We start from the raw sequence: 11,938 nt of genomic DNA on the forward strand, positions 1-11,938 counted from the left end.
GACGTGTCGTATATATATATCGATATATTATAGCTGTCGGGGATCAACATTCCAAGTTTCGGAAAAAAAAATACATAAATACATCTATTGTCATCAGATAACGTCATCTTAACCTATCATGTCGAAATTGGCCAGTTTGTTTGCAATTCTTTCGGTTTGAGCAACATTCTTTTAGTAATCTTCCGAATCATCTAGAAAGGAAAGCTACCAAACCACTTCCATTGTCGTCACACCACGTCAATCATAATATGATATCTTTGATATCTATCGCATTTTTGCAAAACTAAAAATGACTTTGGAAACATACAATTGTCGTACTCGATGAAATTTGGTCTTATCATGCTTCGCACAATTTTTTCAACAATTATTACCACGGATTAACTGAAATAGGTGAGGCTTTCCGCATTTAACATTGCAATCTTATACCTATATCACGTAACCACAGAGTTTTTGTGATTCCTGATCTGCGTTGGCTTATTTATCAGTACGTATTTCTACAGTTGTCTTGTATATTGAACCTTTATTGATAAATAAAATAAATCGCAAACATATTCATTGTAATAATAATAGTTTCCATGGTATTAATTTGATTCTTAACTGAAATACCGCACTACAACGTAATGTAAGGGCAATTTCGTCGTGTCTTTTATACATTACCGGTAGTTATTATCGATGGGACCAACATTAGTAAACTAGTTGTACGAATAATACATATTGTTTCCCCAATGGCTCGTATCAGTTCCTAGTCGGCATCGTATTGGTAGCCTGAGCCTCCGTCGTTGTAAACTTACCTTCTGACACTATTCAACCACTAAGCCTTTATGGTTTCTTCGGTATTGAGTGAAATAATATTTGAGTTCATGTTCCTTCAACATCACGGCATCCGTTTTTGTTTATCCAGTTAGCTGGACTTAAAATGCATGTATACGAATTTCAACTCACTATAATCACTTCAATAAACCACAGACACACATAAATGAGTTTATCAGTGCCGCTACGATAACTCATTATCATACAACTCAATACCAATCAGCAACCCGTTTGTGTTTCTGGTGCTTATCTTCATTACTGGTTTTTGACCATAGCGTACCGCAGGGTCATGAGGTATTATTACACGACTCCGGCCCAATATCTGATTAGTTTGAACTCGTTCTGTGCGGATTTAATGTATATAAAACCCGGATAATTTTGCTATTCGTCAGGTCTGTCACTTTCTCTCAACATAAGGTAAAATTTGTCAAGACACACAGAAGTACGGAGCCTCTGAAACCGGATATATTGTTATGATACAATTATCGTGCCTTGCTTGACGTGGGAACAGAAGGCAACCACAAGAACATTTCGATTGGCATTCTTCATTCGTAATATTCACTTTCACGTCGTTACATACAACGCATTCGCTCATCCTCAGTTCTAGACTTCATTGATCAAATGATTTACATACGCAATTCGCCGATAAATCAACAAAAATTGAAAGCAGTTTTTTTATATCGCAGCAAAATTTTAATAAAAATCAACATCTTTTTTTTTGCAGTTTATCGTGGTTTTTCGAGCTATAATAAAAAAATTCATATTGTTTTTATGACTTATTTTCATTACGCACCAAAAAAATATATAATAAAATATTTTTGTATATTTTCAACTTATTTCGTAAGCTTGACTGAATTGTATTAAACACGTTTAAACACAAGGGGTATCCGTATCCGGCCAATATGAAATTATGGTGATGATCTCAATAATATCTAGTTTTTCGCACCCACAAATCGCGCTTACCGTATATCTCAAGTTCGCTGAATCGTCTTGTTTTGCGATCTTTCGTCAAATACAATGTGGACATATCAAATAATTATAGGAACTATTTTGTGTGATATCAAAATCGCAATAATTAACATTTTCAGTTACCAATATATGTCCTTTCACGAGGTCTTTGAAATTACTACCTCAATAATGATAATAATATAATAATCGACTCGTGTTGAGTAATTAACCCACCATTTTAAGTATTTCATACAAATTCTCAGTAACTTAGCCGAGTGATCCAAATTTTTATTTATTCTATGGAGTTCCTAATTAGTACATTGTTTCCCGCTGTATTTTCGATTACAATACCTTATCGAACCATGGACTCCTTATGTTGATACTCCGATCAACATGAAATATGGTAAGTTACGTTTTAATTGAGGACTCCGGTGCGCACACCATCATGTTTATTACTTGAACTCGCGCACTCGTCGACATAGTTATCGGAGACTTCCTTCAACTTTAATTTGGCCTACATAATGTTGGTCGAGTTGATTCGCGATGTCGCCATCTATGTAGTGATAGAACGCTCTTGATTCTAAGTCGTCGCCCACCCGGTTGTTAGCATCGTCTCCGCATTATTAGCTCTCTGTTCTGATACATTGACTTGAGAAATTAAGTTCTTGAATGATCGTCGTCTATTCTAACTTCAACCGAACTCATGTATTAACCATATGTAATATACGTCCTTGTCGCCACTGTCGCAATATTATCCTTGCGGTGATTCCTATTGTATGCACGGCTAGATCACTGTTCATCATTTGTCCGGATACGAGGGATGTGTGCCAAGATCCCCTTATAATGTGTTTATTTTCTGAGCATCTTCCATTTAAATATACCTCACATTCACTTGACGCGTCGTTTTATTATAATTTAACCGTGCATTTTGCCTAGAGCAATAAAACATTCGCCCTGGTTTTTGTATAACGTAATTAGTCATTGGTTGTGAAATTCTTGAGCGACGTCAATTTCGTACGTCACACATTTTGTTTTCGACTGGTTCCGGGATCGCCTGTTTCGCGCCCACGTCAAGAATGTTATATTCTCGATTTGATTTCTTTTTTTTCTTGTTATGACCACCTTGCGTCTTATTTAAATACATGATTCACTTGTATCCGGATTCCAAGGCTAGCCTATATATGGATTAAGTATCATGTCCACCCTACAACGGTACTTTTTGCACTTGATCCCTGGATCGTGTCGCCGGTAAGTTATTCTGCTGTATAATATACTGATTTCATATTGCAACCTCACCGTATGAGTTATTGTTCAAACAAGATCAAGAACATAACAATTGGTGTCAGAAGTCGGATTCAAAGTTATTTCTGCGACGAATAGATATCATGGAATCGGGTATTTTGAAAATTCTTGAGAAGCAGCAAGAGATGATGGTGCAACAACAAGCAAAGCATGACGAAGCAATGGCAAAAGTCATGACAGAAATGGCGCAATTGACGCAGAGGTTGAATCGTGTGCGTCAACATCTGAAGCAGCCGCTCCCAAGTTTGATTCGTTCGTAAAATCAAAGGAGAAGTGGGACCAATATCAGCAACGATTCAACCATCACCTTGCAATTTACGGCATTTCCAACATGGAGAAGAAAATAGCGTGTCTAGTGTCTACTCTCATGGGTCGGACCTGAAACGTACTAGCTCCTACGTAATTTGTTTGGTGCTGCTGATGTCAGTGCACAACCCTTCGACGCGTTGACTGAGAAGTTGTCTACACACTTCAAGGACTCAATTCATGTGCAAGCAGCCAGGACGAATTTTACGATTGCAAAATGCAGCCGGGACAATCGTATGCCGATTGGATCGTTACTCTACGCGGAATCTCCAAGGATTGCAACTTCACATGCTCAAGAGAAGGCTGCGATCAAAGCTAAGTTGATGAGCTAATGCGCGATCTCATCAATAAAGAAACGCCGCACGCGGATGTGAGACGGCATTGTCTAACACAAACCAATCCATCCCTTGACGACGTTCTAAAAGTATACGCAACACATGTGAGAACGCTGGAAACTGATAGGGTTATCCAGGGCGAAAGTAGCGGTAAAGACACTTCCATCCAAAATCCACATCCAAAATGACGGTAAGTTATCAGAAGGGGAGAAAACCTTCCAAATCCAACCAAGGCAACTTCCAATAAAGACTGAAATCCTGCAGCCGCTGTTTCATCGATCACCAGAGAAAAGACTGTCAATATCGACATGCAGTATGTCAGAAATGTGGTCGTAAAGGTCATATCAAACCTGTGTGCATGTCTACCAACCTAGTATCACGTAACAGGTCACATCCATCAATTTCTGCTCAGTGCCGCTCCTCTCCTTCGACATCGATCAACTATATCGACGCATAGGAAACCAGCTCTGGATCAACTCCAGCATCAACGGCATTCCGTTGCCGACACAGTGGGACACTGGTACACCCTCCGCCATGGTGGGATTGACTGGGTACAAAACTTTGGGCTCTCCGAAACTCTCAGCTTACCATTGCTCTTTCGTAGCGTACGGCGACAAGCCACTGAAAGTGAAAGGTAGGCTATTTGCACCATAACCGTGCAGGTGGGTTCCGAAGTTCGAGTTGGCTCAAAATTGGTAGTTCTCGACGAACACCGTGGGCAGAACATTTTTGGTCACGATTGGAGCGATGCTTTCTCCGTGACCACAAAGGGAACGTCTGCTTTGGATGTAATTTCCTCGCAGATGGTCAAATCGCAATCATAGAATACTATTGACATTTCTGATTCGAGCGACAAATTGGTATATTTTCAGTCCAAATTTCGCTCCGTTTTCTCTAATGTATTAGGACGATGCACCAAGACAAAGGTGACATCACTTGAAACCTAATGCCAAGCCCGTATTTAACAAGCCACGTCCTTTGCCTTTGCCAATCCTCGGATTATCCTTGATCGGTGGATTATCCGCGATTTATCAACGAAAAACTCACATAACTCCGCTTCTACTGGTCGGAATTGACTCAAATTTGTTTTACAACGTCTTTGAAGACAGCTCAACAATTTCATGCGGTTGGAAGAAAAATTTGAAATTTTTTTCTTTTTAATTTTCCATAATAAATTAAAAATTTTAATTGGATCTGCGGAGTCCTATACTTGTTAGAATTGAACCAAATTTGGTGTGCAGCTTATTTAGGGTAATCTGACAATTTAATCAGTGAGTGGCTGGAATCCGAAAAAAAAAGTTATTTTTGAACAGCCCTAATGCACAATGCACATTGCACATGCAGACTGAATGAAAAATAAAACAAGGTAATATAAAAGTACATTAAGCGACAAAATGTTGTGGCATGTGGCGGTAGGCGAGATCGATATGTTAGGTTGTGGTCCGGTAAAGCATCGGGCTGACTCAATGATATATAATATATATATATATAGGTCAGGCATATTCGATATAGCGATGATCATATGCTACTTGGACGACGAGGCCGCGCGGTATGCCGAACAACCATAGCTGGGGTCCACCTCGATTTCGTTCCCGGTGTAACAGTCTTCCTTCATGTCAATATTTCTTCATCGGTCCTATTAGAAGCTATCTTGCTCTTCTCTTTCTTCATCTTTTCTCCTCCGTGACTTGTACTCGAGTCTTACGCGTGACTGACCATGTGACCAACGCCGTATGACTCGGACGACCAAAACAGGCATCGCTACGATCGATCAAGGGTCCATCTAGTTCAATCCGTTCATAGACACAAATATACCACTTTCGTTTAGTTCGCTATATTGAAAAGTCCTTACACGGTACGATCACTGCTACACTTTGTTATATCGTCCACTATTAGGGACTTATAGTTGCATGAATGAACACTGAACAGGCATGGTGCAAAAGGCCTCAGTTTGCCGAGAAGCACCCCCTTCCCATATACATACATACAGACCAAAATTGCCATTTCATTGCAACTTAGAAGAATAATAAAATTATATGTACATCAGTATACTTATTCTCGAAAAATAAGGCCTGAAACTGTTACGAGTGAGGAAATTTTCTATATTATGAAAGCTTTTTTCATTCCAACCAGTAGAGGCGAAGTCACAAACATTTGGATTTGAAAAAACGAATGGTGGAAAATTCTTCATTTATTTATTGAACTACCTACCGTAAATACTAATATTTGTAAGAAAAATTTTTGAACATCGACACTTTCTGAGATGAATTGAATCAAATTGGGTATATGCATCGTATTTGTAGACAACCTAAGAATTTCATGTGGTTGCCTGAGAAATTCGAGTTTTTTTATAATATTTATATTTTATACTGAATAAATATGTTCTAACTCCAGTAGCTTCGCTGCTACAGGTTGGAATTGAGCCAAGTTTGGTGCGCAGCACTTTTCTAGCCAACCTAGCATCGAATATAGCCAGTAAAATTTGAAGAAAAAAGTTCTTTTTGGAGAACCCTTGATGTACAGGAATGCTCACACCAGTCGTTACTACCTGAAGTCGTTTTGGCATATCCTAGAAATGGCCATTTCTTTCAGGAATTGAGAGTGAGTGGGCTTTAAAAAGTATATTCGGTCCAGGAGTCCAGGGATATCTAGAAGTTCTAGATATCCCTGCAGGAGTCGCATGCATTCAGTAATTATTCTAGGGTTACCATATTTTGGAATAGGAATAGGAAGACACCTTTTCAAAATTTTCTAACTTAGAATACCTGAGGTAAATCTTATGAATGGTAAATTTTTTCCACTACGCGGTCGTTTGACTAAAAAAATGTCAACTTTATCGTTCAACACCCAAAATACACTTTTCATTTCAAATTTATAGGTGGTTGGCTAAAAACAGGGTCAAATTTCTGGCTCGGCTACCGAAATAGCAACCGGAGCGTTACTTCGGCGCTGATCTACTGTATCTTAGTCGAATTTGGCACTATATTTTACCATAATTATAAAAAAATACGCTAAAATCTTAAAATGGAGGACATTTAGACGTCATCGGAGGACATTTTAAAAAACTGGAAAAAGCAGGACAAATCCTCCTAAAGTAGGACGTATGGCAGGCCTAACCCTAAATTAATCGGATTTGGAGCACTTTCAAAATTTTCGGATTTATGTTATTAACGTAAAATAACTAATGACACTACAAATAGATGCAATATTCAAATATCTTTCCACGATTTGACTCTTTAAGTGGTTAAAGTTCGTAGTTTAGACTACAAACTATGTTCAAATAGATGTGGGGACAGTCTAAACACATAACCACTTGAGTAAGTAGCAGTGTTGGGATCAAGTCACTACCTTCGAGTCACGAGTCATTTCGAGTCATTTCACATTTTGACTCGAGTCAAGTCAAGTCAATCGATTTTCGAAGGTGACTCGAGTCAAGTCAAGTCACTCGATTTTTGGAGGTGACTCGAGTCAAGTCAAGTCAAGTCAAGTCAAGTCACGAGTCAAGTCACAATTCAAGTCAAATTGCCTGTTCGAAGTATGAGGCATGATTACGTCATTGCATTTTGCTAGCTGTCTGATTAACAGATTGATATGGTCATTGATTCTGAACCGATGAAAGAATATAGAGTTAAATATATACGCAAGAAGGCGTTGTATCGCTCACGTATAAGCATATACGTAGAACTGTTCAACTACGTAAGTAATTGCATAGCCTCAGTTTATAGTTACCAGCCAAACTTGAAAAACGAATTGATAAGATGCAATACATTACTCATTTACATGTTGATATGATACCATTCGAGCCTACACCAATAGTATATAGCAGTATATAAACTATATTCGAATTCAATTTCAATAAATCAAGAGGTTTGGTTAAGGTATAAGAACAGAAAACAGAAATGAATATTATGCTATTAAAATGCTTCACTACTAGTTTACGACAACGTAAGCTGCACGCTTCAATCACTACGTGTGTGGTCATTTTATTTATGTGAGACAATGGAGGCTCAGTGAAACACACGATCATTGAGTGATTTGTCGCTCTCACGGGTTACACCAGCGTTTCGCGAACAATCCGAACATATGGAAGATACAGTGATTTTTATCGACACCGAATACTTGATGACTTGAAATTGACTCGTGAATTTTGCTCCGAGTCACGAGTCAATCCACATTTTTGATGCGCCGAGTCAAGTCAAGTCAAGTCATTTTTGCAAAGTGACTCGAGTCAAGTCAAGTCATACGAAAAAGGTGACTCGAGTCTGACTCGAGTCAAGTCATGACTCGAGTCTTCCCAACACTGGTAAGTAGTGCGAGTACGCTAATAATCTATACTCATGCACTCAGAAAAAATACAAGTATTTCGTTACAGGCCACCTGTGTTTGGAACTTCCTCTAATAAGACTTGGACAACTAGACAATTCTAGTTGTCTAATTTCACTAAATTATAGCGAAATGCCAGTAATTCTAATTCTAATTCTAATTCCAATTCTAATCTAATTTGTGAAATGTTTCTATGTTTTGGTTCTAATCTAATTTGTGAAATGGTCCTATGCTCTAATTCTAATCTAATTTGTAAAATGTTTCTATGCTCTAATTTTAGTTCTAATCTAATTTATTGTTTTCTTTGTCCACGGCATTTTGCAGCGAGAATATCCCTCTCGCACATGGAAATCCAGTGCCCAGCCGCCATCGCATTACTTACACCGTACAGTCATAGTAGTTATTGTGACGAATAATAGCCTGTATACATAGTAGCTTGTAGTCTGCGAACAACATTCTAGTTTCTATCACAAACAGAACAGCAGCGAAGAAAAATCGATGGTTTTTTATATATTAATATTGAGGACAAAAAAATATATAATTGACACAGGCTTGTTCACTTTTATGCCCTTAGCTACATTGAGAAAAAACGAGGCATTGCTTTTGATATAACCCACCGGTTCTCAACCTTTTTGGTCATGCGTCCCCCCTTGGCGATGGTCGAAAAAATTGCGCCCCTTTGACCCCTCCCTGCACTCATCGTCATGTCAAATAGAGCACACCATCTAATACAGGGGTCGGCAATCTTTTTGCTAATCACGGCCGCATTTCGATTACTTATGTAGGCTAAGGCCGCATTCCAGGGCATAGCCGCAATGAACTAACTGGACGCATCCGTCCATATCTGTTCCTGGTGAACTCCGGACGACTAATCTACTTTTCATAAAGGCCCATTGTACGCACCGAAATCGTTTTAAATAGTTGTTGGGATTGCATATTGTCGCACGGAGCATGACAAATTTTCAGATTCACGAATGAATTCCGTAATTAATAGTATCAAATATTATCCTTTCTCAGCCCAAGTGATCAGATTCAATCAATCAATCAGATTTTATTAATATTTTCATCATTTCAAAACATCACAAGACTGCGATACAATGAAAAGATAGGAAGGTGCCGAAACAACTTGGAGTAGTCTTTAAGATAAGACACCCACCTTAGCCTAGGCGAAGTAAAGAAGCGACATGCACACTGAATGTAAAGTAATGCAGACAAAGACGCAAGCGACAAAATGAGGTGGCATGTGGCGGAGGGCGAGGTCGATGTGAGGTCGTGGTCCGGTAATCCTGAAGGCTGGCTAGTATTCACCGGTAGATTTACCGATTGAGTTTATGAAGGGAGTGCCTTCGAAAATTTAGGGCGAGAATAATTATAATCTCTCGAAAATTCGGGAGTGAATTCATAATTTCAATTTGCATGTCGACGGCCACCAACATATAGGCCTACTTATCGAATTAGGTGTCGACGGCCGCACAAATTCCGTTATACGGCCGCAGGTTGCGCATCCCTGATTTTATAGTATACAAATGGTACATCTTATGCCAAGTTTGAATCCGCATTCCAGTTGTTGAGTCTGATGAAATTCAGGATCTACTCCGTTCTATCTACGGCTTGAGATTCCCTATTTCTTACACTTGACAAACATCAGTCCAACACACACAGCAGAGTATATTACAACGGATCTGTTCATGCAGCGAGCGACGTATCGTACTACTACGAGGTAACCCAGAATCAAACCAATTATCCCCGAGTATCAAAACAATAACTCGAACGTACACGAGAAACCAGAACACTTTCAATATGAGTCATTCACACTCCTGCAGGGAGACCAGCGGTTAGCTAACAAAGTTCCAGAATATTCCAAACACTAGTACAGTATACAACGAATATACAATATGTACAATATATGCAACAGTTTAACAATGTCTCATGTAACATGAAAATCATCATTTTCAACAGAGTCTTTAAAATTTCTGACTAATTTCCCCAAACTTGTTAGAAAATAGTAAAAAACATCAAGGACAAAAATAAACTACGTCCTTTCCTTTTCTGTCCTACCATGCTAAATTTGATCAGTTTTGGAATTGAATTAAATTGTGTTGATTTAGGGTAGCCTAATTGAAGGTGAAACCGGGTAACCTATATTGCATCTAAGTCTGTCTTAGGCAGTGAAGGTCGCCAGCTGTTAACAACAGCTACTCAGCGCACCGAGCTTTAGGCTATAGGCTACTGCGAAAGCTATAAAGTAATGAATGACTTACACGTGGGAATTGCTCTATATCTTCAAAGAATATCAAAACTTTGCTGAAATGAAACGCGACTGCTGGAGTTTGAATTTGGCGAGCTTTCTTGAATACGAAATAAGTTTCATCTTCAACAATCTTCCTCTCGGAATGGTTGTGAAACACATGTTTAGTCAAAATTCATACAGAATCTGTCCCAGGTTGAGAACCATTGATTTAACCAAAGAAAATATATTAGAGAATAAAATGGAAAGAGATTTCGAAGCAAAGCGTGAGAGAATTGACTGCGATGTTTTGAGTTAATGGAAAATAGAATATGATTTCCTCATCTTAAGGCATCTGCTCGGGAACTCGTTGGCATGACTGCAACATTAGCTCCACCGGAAATAATTTTCAACCATGCAAAAGAATTGAAGGAGTCGCCAATTCAAAACGGGTCGTGGCCACTTTTCTAATTTGTAGGGGCCGCAACAATGCAATATCGAGACAAAATAGCCCACACAGTTGAGCAACCATGTTTTTAAAACTTTACGTTAGTACAACGCCGTGCTTATTAACATTGACGATGGGCACGGTTACCACAAAAGAAGTAATATTTTTTCAAGGGATTACATACAAAACACGGAATATTATGATCATAAACTTCATCTTATTATTTTGAACTATGAGCTGCGCACGATACCAGATCAAACTTTTCAGTGACTAACGAATCGATAGGATAGGCAGGCATGTTACTAGCTGAAAGACTATCTCATCCTAAAGACTCCTGATCTTGTGGGAAATCCATTGGTCATTTTCTAAGCGACTCGGTTTTGGCAGTGTCCGGGCCATTGTACGTCAATAAGGCAATATATGCTCGTATCAGCTTACTCTCCGTCGATGTTTCCATGTCCAAAGCCGTTTCAGCTAGTGAGGAATAGTGTTGTTGGGCACAGGAGAATAGCTTATTTTGAAACAACATCAATAATTTGATACTGAAATCAATTTCATCCTTTCAAAATGCTTTATCGCCTTGTTCCAAAATCACAAATCACATCGCCGGCCTCAAGTGGCCGCGTGTTGGTGACCCCTGGTATAGAGCAAAACGAGACAAACTTGATCTACAGACGTTAACCATTAACATGCTTATAGGAATGCAATGCACTGTGATTTGATATGAGCTGAGCTTACATTTTGCTATATTTATTTTTCTTTCACAATTTCATTAAATTTTCAAGTTTTTGCGAATTCAAAAATTCTAATTTTATTCTAATCTAATTTGGAAAAAACTGTGTAGCTCTAATTCTAATTCTAATCTAATTTGGAAAAAGCTGTGCAGCTATAATTCTAATTCTAATCTAATTTGGAAAAATCATGTAGCACTACTTCTAATACTAATCTATTTTGGAAAAGCTGAAAATATTCTAGTTGTCCAAGTTTGCTGTTAAGACTCTGTCCATACGACCATACCAACTTCATCCATCTCAAACTCTATGTAACCTACTATGTTAATCAGCTATCAACATTGGGGTTACCATACGTCCTCATTGAGGAGGATTTGTTCTCCATTGGTCCAAAGGACATACAATGGGTATTTCGGGAGTCGAATCGGAAATTTTTTCTCGTCCGCTGTAATAACTTGTGCAGCCTGTCAAAATGTCCTCCTTTTCAGATCTCAAAATATAGGGTGAC

This window comes from Botryllus schlosseri, chromosome 15, assembly GCF_051294905.1.
Source record: "Botryllus schlosseri isolate E-star chromosome 15, Bs_hap1, whole genome shotgun sequence".
NCBI lineage: Eukaryota > Metazoa > Chordata > Ascidiacea > Stolidobranchia > Styelidae > Botryllus > Botryllus schlosseri.